The sequence below is a fragment of the Salvelinus sp. IW2-2015 genome, linkage group LG4q.1:29 (assembly GCF_002910315.2).
Source record: "Salvelinus sp. IW2-2015 linkage group LG4q.1:29, ASM291031v2, whole genome shotgun sequence".
Taxonomy (NCBI): Eukaryota; Metazoa; Chordata; class Actinopteri; order Salmoniformes; family Salmonidae; genus Salvelinus; species Salvelinus sp. IW2-2015.
The window spans coordinates 30,813,114-30,821,342 of record NC_036842.1 but is presented as its reverse complement, the minus strand read 5'-3'; positions in this window follow the sequence as shown (position 1 = coordinate 30,821,342).

The window sequence follows — 8,229 nt, the reverse complement described above, 5'->3', positions numbered from 1 at the left end:
CTCTCTCCTCTCTCTCTCTCTCCTCTCTCCTTCTCTCTCGCCTATACATTTCTCTCCCCCTTTCCATTCCCTCCCCCCACTCCGTTCTCTGAATGAGGATGAGGGTTTGGGATGTGCGGAAAAAACACCAACCAGCTGCTTGAAATTGTTTCTTTTTCTCCTCCATGTTAACGTGTTCACCGGCTGGAGAGCACATTCTTTCCACCTCTGTCGAGCCTCGCGGGTCAAACTGAACCATAGCCATCCTCCTCTTCCCTCTCTCTAGTTTACATAAAGAAATGACGCTGCTTACTGCACTCTGCTCTGCTTGTGCAGGTTCCGCAGAGGGAAGGAGGGCGGAGGAGATGTGAAGGAGAGGGCAGACTGAAGGCAGCCTACCAACATTTGCAGTCGATCACACTTTCCAGTTTCCTCCCAGTGTTTTCACGTGCTATTTATTATTATTTAAAAAAGGAATAAAGTTTTTAAATTAACAACTTGCAGCGTGCCAGTTTCCATTTTAAACACTTGACTTGTTTCAATAACAAGAGGGAGAGAGATAGAAGCGTTGAGAGAGATAGAAGAGATAGATATGAAGAGAGAAGAGAAGACAAAAGAGAGCGATGAGGCAGGATGGAGAGAGTCAATCAGTGTGAGACAAAGATAATTCCTCCTCTTTTCTTCAAGTATCATACTCATGCAAACAACATGAAAACCACAAGTTCTTTCACACACACACATCACACACACACACACACACACACACACACACACACACACACACCACACACACAACACACCACACACACACAACCACACACACACACAACACCACACACACACACACACACACACACACACACACACACACACACACACAAACACACACACACACAGACAGACAGACAGACAGACAGACAGACAGACAGACAGACAGACAACAGACAGACAGACACAACAGACAGACAGACAGAACAGACAGACCAGACAGACAGACAGACAGACAGACAGACAGACAGACAGACAGACAGACAGACAGACAGACAACAGAAGACAAAACGCAAGCTCTGTGTAAACGTCTGGTGAAACAGATCTAGAGAGTGTTCTGTGATTCACCATAAAACATCTTAGACGTATGTCAGTGGTGGGAAACACATTACTCTCTTTAATGGTGGGTAGTGTCTGTGTCTAAAGCACTCCAACACACACATAGGCGCAACCCCCAGCACAAACACCAAACACACACATTCAGCCATAAACATACACACACTTAGGCAAGAGATGTAGTAACCTACAATAACATGGGAACAAACACTATTTCCACTTTGCCTTCCGTTTCAAAAATGCCTTTCATGTTTTTAAATAATGACTTTCTACTGTATACAAACTATCTAAGGACACAATGAGCATCAGCCTTACGAAGGAAACAGACACATCAAATCAAATCAAATCAAATTATTAGTCACATACACATGTTAGCAGATGGTTAATGCGAGTGAGCGAAATGCTTGTCTTCTAGTTCCGACAATGCAGTAAATAACCAACAGTAATCCCTAACCCTAACAATGCTCCACCACTACCTGTAACACACACACAAGGTAACTAAAGGATAAGAAATATGTACATAAAGATAATATAATGATTGGTACAAACGCATTGGCAGATGGTCACGTATGGTATAGATACGTATATACTATGAGTGAGTTACTGTAGTAGTAAACATAAAGTGGCTAGTATTAAAGTGGCTAGTGGTACATGTGATTGTAAAAGATGGCAATGCATTAGATGATATAAGTACAGTATATAATACATAATGAAATGGGGTAATGTTAGGGTATGTTAAACATTTTAGTTAATGGCATGCTTAAATGGCTAGTGTACATTTTTCATAATTCCCATAAATTTCCCATGTTGTAAAGCTGCGATTGAGTAGTATGTGCACGGCCGCTAAATTTATGTGGCTGTTTAACAGTCTGTGGCCTTGAAGATAAAGCTGTTTTTTTCAGTCTCTCGAGCCTGGCTTTATGTGCACCATGTACTGACCTCCTCTGGATACTGAACAGGCAGTGCTTGGGTTGGTTGTTTGTCCTTGACTGAGCTTATGCCTTCCTGTGACATCGGGTGTTAGGTGTCCTGGAGGAGTAGTTTGCCCCTGGTGATGCTGTTCTGCAGACCTCACTACCCTCTGAGAGCCATTACGGTTTGGCGGAGCAAGTTGCCGTATACCAGGCGGTGATACAGCCCGACAGATGCTCGCGATTGTGCATCTGGGTTAAAGTTGTGAGTGCTTTTGGGACAAGCCGAATTTCTTCAGCCTCCTGAGGTTGAAAGAGGCGCTGCTGCGCCTTTCTTCAACAACGCTGTCGTGTGGCATGGACCAATTCAGTTGTCCGTGATTTGTACACGAGGAACTTTAAAACTTCCACCTTTCCACTACTGACCCGTGATGTGATAGGGTGCTTCCCTCGCTGTTTCCTGAATCCACAATCATCTCCTTTTTGTGACGTTGAGTTGAGGTATTTCCTGACACCACCACTCCGAGGGCCCTCACCTCCTCCCTGAGGCTCGTCTCTCGTGTTTGTATCAAGCCTACACAACAAATATGTCATCCGGCAAACTGTATGATTGAGTGATGGCTGCCATGGCCACCTCGGGTAACAGGAAGTCAGGAAGGCTCAGAAACCACCCTTGTGGGGCCCCAGTGTGAGATCAGCGGGTGGAGATGTTGTTTAACCTACCCTCACCACCTGGCGCCGCAGGAAGGCCAGACCCATTCACACGCAGTCAACCAGGTCTCGACTTACTGACGAGTGGAGTTACTATGTCTTAAATGTCGAGCTGTACGATGAACACATTCTCAACATGAGGTATTCCCTTCCAAGTTAGGGCAGTCATTCGATTGCGTCGTCTGGACCATTTCGGTCTGTAAGCAAATTGGATTTCTAGGTTCCAGTAGTTGGAGGAATGTCCTGGACTTAGTCTCTCAATACTTTCAATGATGACGGGAATGTGCTACGCGTTATCGTTTAGATCAGTTACCTTAGCTTTCTTGAACAGGAACAAATGGTGCCCTTCTTAAGCATGTGAACACAGAACTTGTATTAAGATTTATTGGAATTATTCTAAACCACACCAGCCAGCGTCGCGTCAATCTCTGAGGACGCTGCTGGGAATGCGTCTGGGCCTGCAGCCTTCCGAGGTTAACCACTGTTTAAATTCTTACCTCACCTCGCTCAAGGAGAAGCCCCAGTTGTAGCGCCGTGTCAGTCACCTGTATGCTCAAAGCGGGCAAAAAAATTTGTTAGCCTGCGGAGCAAATCCTGGTCCTCGACGGGCTGTTCTTTGTAATCCGTGATTGCTGTAGACCCTGCCACATTACCTCTTGTGTCTGAGCTCTGAATTGCGACTCATTTTTCTCGTATCTAGACTTAGCCTGTTTATGCCTTTCGAGAGCAATAGCTACACTGTGTTCGTCATGCTTCGGTCACCTTCCCTGTAAAAGCAGTGTTCGCTCTTTCATCACAGCGACATGCTGCCGTCAATCCACGGTTTCTGGTTTGGAATGTTTACGTTGCTGGTAACACATCGTCAATCACTTCCCTAATGAACTCGCTCACCGAATCAGCATATTCGTCAATATTTTGTTGGACGATCGAACATCATTCCAGATCCCGATGATCGAAGCAGCTTGGAATCGTGGATTCAATTGTCCGGACCACGATTAATCAGACCTGACGCGAGCTTGTTTTGAGTTTCGTTTGTAGCTGACATCAACAAATGATTCTTGTCACTTTCCGAAAGGGGGCGCGAGGCTCTTATAAGCGCTCCGGAAATTAGTATAACAACTGTCTCAGTTTTCCAGGCCCTGGTAGCACAATCCCGATATGCTGATAGAATTTAGGAGTTTTTTTTTAGGATTACCTTGTTAAAAATCCCCACACGATGAATGCAGCTAGGTGTGGTTTCCATTTAACCAAAGATGTCAGATAAAGTTCGTTCAGCCAAATCGATGGTCTGCTGGGGAAGTCGATACGCTTATATGCATACGAAATCCCCCTTGTAATAATCGTCACATTTTGATTTAGGATAGCTAGATCAGGCAACCAACGACTTACTTCTTGTGTTCTTTATATATCACACCACTTCTCTTAAATCATAAGTGCAACCCCCCCCTCTTTCACCGGAAAGAGTTGTCTTCGCCGATCGTATGAAGATAACCAGGCTGCACCATCCTTAGCGTCCTTAGTAGCCATGTCGGTGAGCAGAACACTGTTGGCAATCCCTATTACTCTCGAATGTCCCGTGCTCGGATTTCATCAACCCCTTATTGTCAAGAGACTACATTGCAGTAGTATCTAGGGATGAGCCATGCCCGATCTCCGAACCTGACACGAACCGCCCGTTTCCCCTTTTCGCCACATGTCGTCCGGCTGGGATGAATCCATTGTTATTGGTGGAAGCAAAACACTGATCCGTCTCGGAAACTATCTGTAGAACCATGATGAGTTCCGTCTCCGAAGCCTGACCACGAGACCGCCTCGTTTTCCCCTTTTTCGGCGTCGCACAGGGTCGCCGGCTGGGATGAGATCCATTGTATTGGGTGGAAGGCAAAACACTGGATCCGTTTCGGGAAAGTCATATTCCTGGTAGGAACGATGATGAGTTGACGTTAATCGTATATTCAGTAGTTCCTCCCGACTGTATGTAATGAAACCTAAGATTACCCGGGGTACCGATGTAAGAAATAACACGTAAAAAAACAAAATACTGCATATTTTCCAAGGAACACGAAGCGAGGCGGCCATCTCTTTTCGGCGCCGGAAGTAGGGGCGGATGACATTCATATCATCTGATGTCAAGTAAACATGCTCAGCTTTAGTTTACACTTTCTGTGGGAGAGTTGATGCAGATCCCTCACCTCTGCCTCTCTCTCTTACTCTATATGTCTGTCTGTCTGCAGATCCGGAGATGACAGAGAATTGAGAGAGAAATTGAAGAGATTGAAAGAGATTGAAAGAAAGAAAGAAAGAAAGAGAGAGATTGAGAAAGAGATTGAGAGACAGACGGAGAGAGAGAGAGGGGGAGAGAAAGAGAGATAGAAAGAAAAAGAGAGACAGAAAGACAGATAGATAGAGGGAGAGTGAGAGAGAGTGGCCAAGCTTACTTTAGGCATTGAGTCATCGGGCTGTGAGGGAGATGTTTCCCAGGCTGTGTGTGTCCATCTATCACTCCTTATCCTAGCATCAGTACCACAGAACCAAGAGCCAGGAGATCTGGGTGGGTTGTAAGCCTGGGAAGAGAACAAACCCAGGTTCAAATAGTGGTTGGTTTTCTTTCAAACACTTTGGCTGCGCTTGATTGAGCTTGAGTGATGTAAGGGAATCAAACAGAAGAGTTCCAAAAGTGCAAAAAGTGTCCATCTGGAAATGTGTAAATTGTTTGAAAGAAAACAAATACTAGTTGGACCCAGGTCTAGTAGAGAACATAGGGAAACTGCAGTAGGCCAGGAGAAGCAGAGAGCCAGAGAAGAACATGTACAGGTATATGTGCTTATAATGAGCTGTATGAAGGTGAATAATGCACACTGAGAACCCCACCACCACACAGGAGCTGATACATTATCATGTGGGAGGAGTCTGTTGTCTCCAGGGATGCTATTGGTGTGTAGAAGTACCAAGTAGGGATGGGCACGGTTATTTGAATATCCGAACGGACGTTATTAATCGAATACTTGCGAGAGTATAAATATTTTGATGAAAAAAAATCATAGGCCAAGTTTAATGATGTAAAGGCTTTGTCTCAGTAAAATAAAATTATCTAAGTGACATTGCTACACACAAGGATATACCATGACATTTGAATTCTTAATTTAATAAAACAACAAACAAACAATGAGCAACAGACAGGTAAGCTGTTGTTTAATCTGAATTCAATTGTTGTAGACATGAACAGGGAGCGCAGCAAAATAGCGTGAGCTAGTCTAGTTAACTAGCTAGCCGGCTAGCTACAGTAACATCTGGCTATCTTAGCTAGCATCTTTACATCAAATTGATTGATGCAGTAAAGACAGGCACTGCCAGATGGGATGATAGATAACCTATGGCATTTACATGTTTATCTAACTAGCCCGAGTTCTACTTTTCCTCTCTCCCCCTCCCATGCACACACCACATGCTGCAGCGTGCACAGTCTCTCCTGAGTTGTGCAGGCTGAGTGTCAAATCAAGTGTCCTAGTTTAAACAAAGAAACAAAAACATGTTTTTAGACTATCCGGATATCTGACAAAATGTCATGATATTTGAATAGTGAAATTATTTAAAATTCCCATCCCTAGTGCCAAGGGGCAAGAAGAAGGGGGCTACAGACCAGACTAGAAAATGGTTTCACTGGTCTAGGAGTGGTGCAAGAGACAGAGGGGTAAGTTGTGAGAGGGGGGTGGGAGGTTAGGAGGTAGTACTTTTTTTCAGTGGTATGGCGAGGGAAGAGGGGGTTGTTGAGGTGTAGTTTTGTACAGATCCCCTGGATGAGGTCATTTAAACCACCTCTTAAAGAGACCAAAGTTGACAGGGAGGGAAGAGGGTGAGGTCATGTCTTTTTCCGCCCTGAGGCCCGGGATGGTGAGTGGTCAGAGGGGACGTGGTGTCAAGGGGAAGATAGATGGGTGTCGAAAGGAGGGAGGAATGAAGAGAGGTACAGTAAATGACAGCCATTTACCATGTTCATCAGGTAATGAAAGTGGGGGGTTATTTTCTCCTTTTCTCTCCTTTCTCCCTTTCTCTCTCTCTTCCTGTCTCTCTCTCTCCTTCTCTCCCGCTCTCTCTCTCTCTCTCTCTCTCTCCTCTCTCTCTGCTCTCTCTCTTTCTTCGTCTCTCGTCTCTCTCTCCTGCGCTCCGTCTCTCTCTCGTCTCTTACCTCTCTCTCTTCTCTCCTCTCTCTCTCTCTCTCTCTCTCTCTCGTCGCTCTCTTTCTCTCGCTCTCTCCGTCACTCTCTCTCTCTCTCCTCTCTCTTCTCTTTCTCTCGCTCTCTCCGCTCATCTGTCTCCTCTCTCTCTCTCTTTCTACTCGCTCGTTCTCGTCACTTTGGTTGTGTCTTTTCCATCGTCAGCTTTCTGTCTCTCTCCTCCTCTCTCTATCTATCTCTCTCTCTCCCTGTCATGCTCTCTCTTCCTATCACTCTCTCTCTCCCTGTCGTTCTCTATCTCTCCCTGTCACTCTCACTCTCTCTCCCTGTCACTCTCTGTCGCTCTCTCCCTGTCTCTCTCTCTCTCTCAGAAATTGTAGTCCATGATATCAACTATTTCTATGATAAAACTCAAACATAAACACTGTCAAACTGTTTTGTGTTAGTTCAATGAACAGGCAGGAACAGCGATGATGGGAAAAGGAGAAGAAAAGCCAAACACTTGTGTTCCTTTAAGAGTAGATACCAGGGCTTTGTTTATTTTAAAAACAGGCCTCTGTGAACACTGGCTCAGATGTCTCAATCTGAATGACTGACTGACTGTCTGATTGTCTGACTGACTGGCTGACTGGCTGGCTGACTGGTTGACTGGTTGACTGGCTGACTGGCTGACTGCAGAGCTCTAACAGTCTGTGGGAGGTTTGCTTCCAAAATAAAAACAAAGTGAGTGAAACAGAGGCGAGGGAGAAAGAGGAGGGTAATTTGGGGAAATGATTGGCTGCCTAGTGAGTTTTCCCCCGATGCGTTCTCTCACTGCTCATTGTTGATTGTTAATTACTGACATATGTACAGAGATGTGAGTAGAGGTACTGAACATGAGCAGCTAGGAAACACACACACATTTGCACATGTTCATGCATATGCACGCTGTAAAACATACAAACACACACGCACAACACACATCTTCCAGAACAAAGCAGGAGATAGCTTTACAGTACTAACCCTTTGTTGTGATTGACGTTACCCCCCTGGTCTGTTTTGGGGCTCCCAGTCTCCCATTACCCGTGGACTGTTTACTATACTGAATGCCCCTTTAACTGCACCAAAACTAGGGCCCTTTCCTCTCACCCTTCTTTCTATGACCTCTGCCTGGTCCATTTCAACTTCTCCCTGTTCCCAACTACCCCTCTCCCACAACAGAATAGAACAGAATAGAACAGAACAGAGCAGAATAGAATAGAATAGAACAGAACACCTTATTCCCCATTGAGACTAGTCTTGCACAAGCCTCTGGTCTCTGGTTATTCTCCTACTGGCTGAATGTCCTTGTGTTTTGGACAGACTGGAAG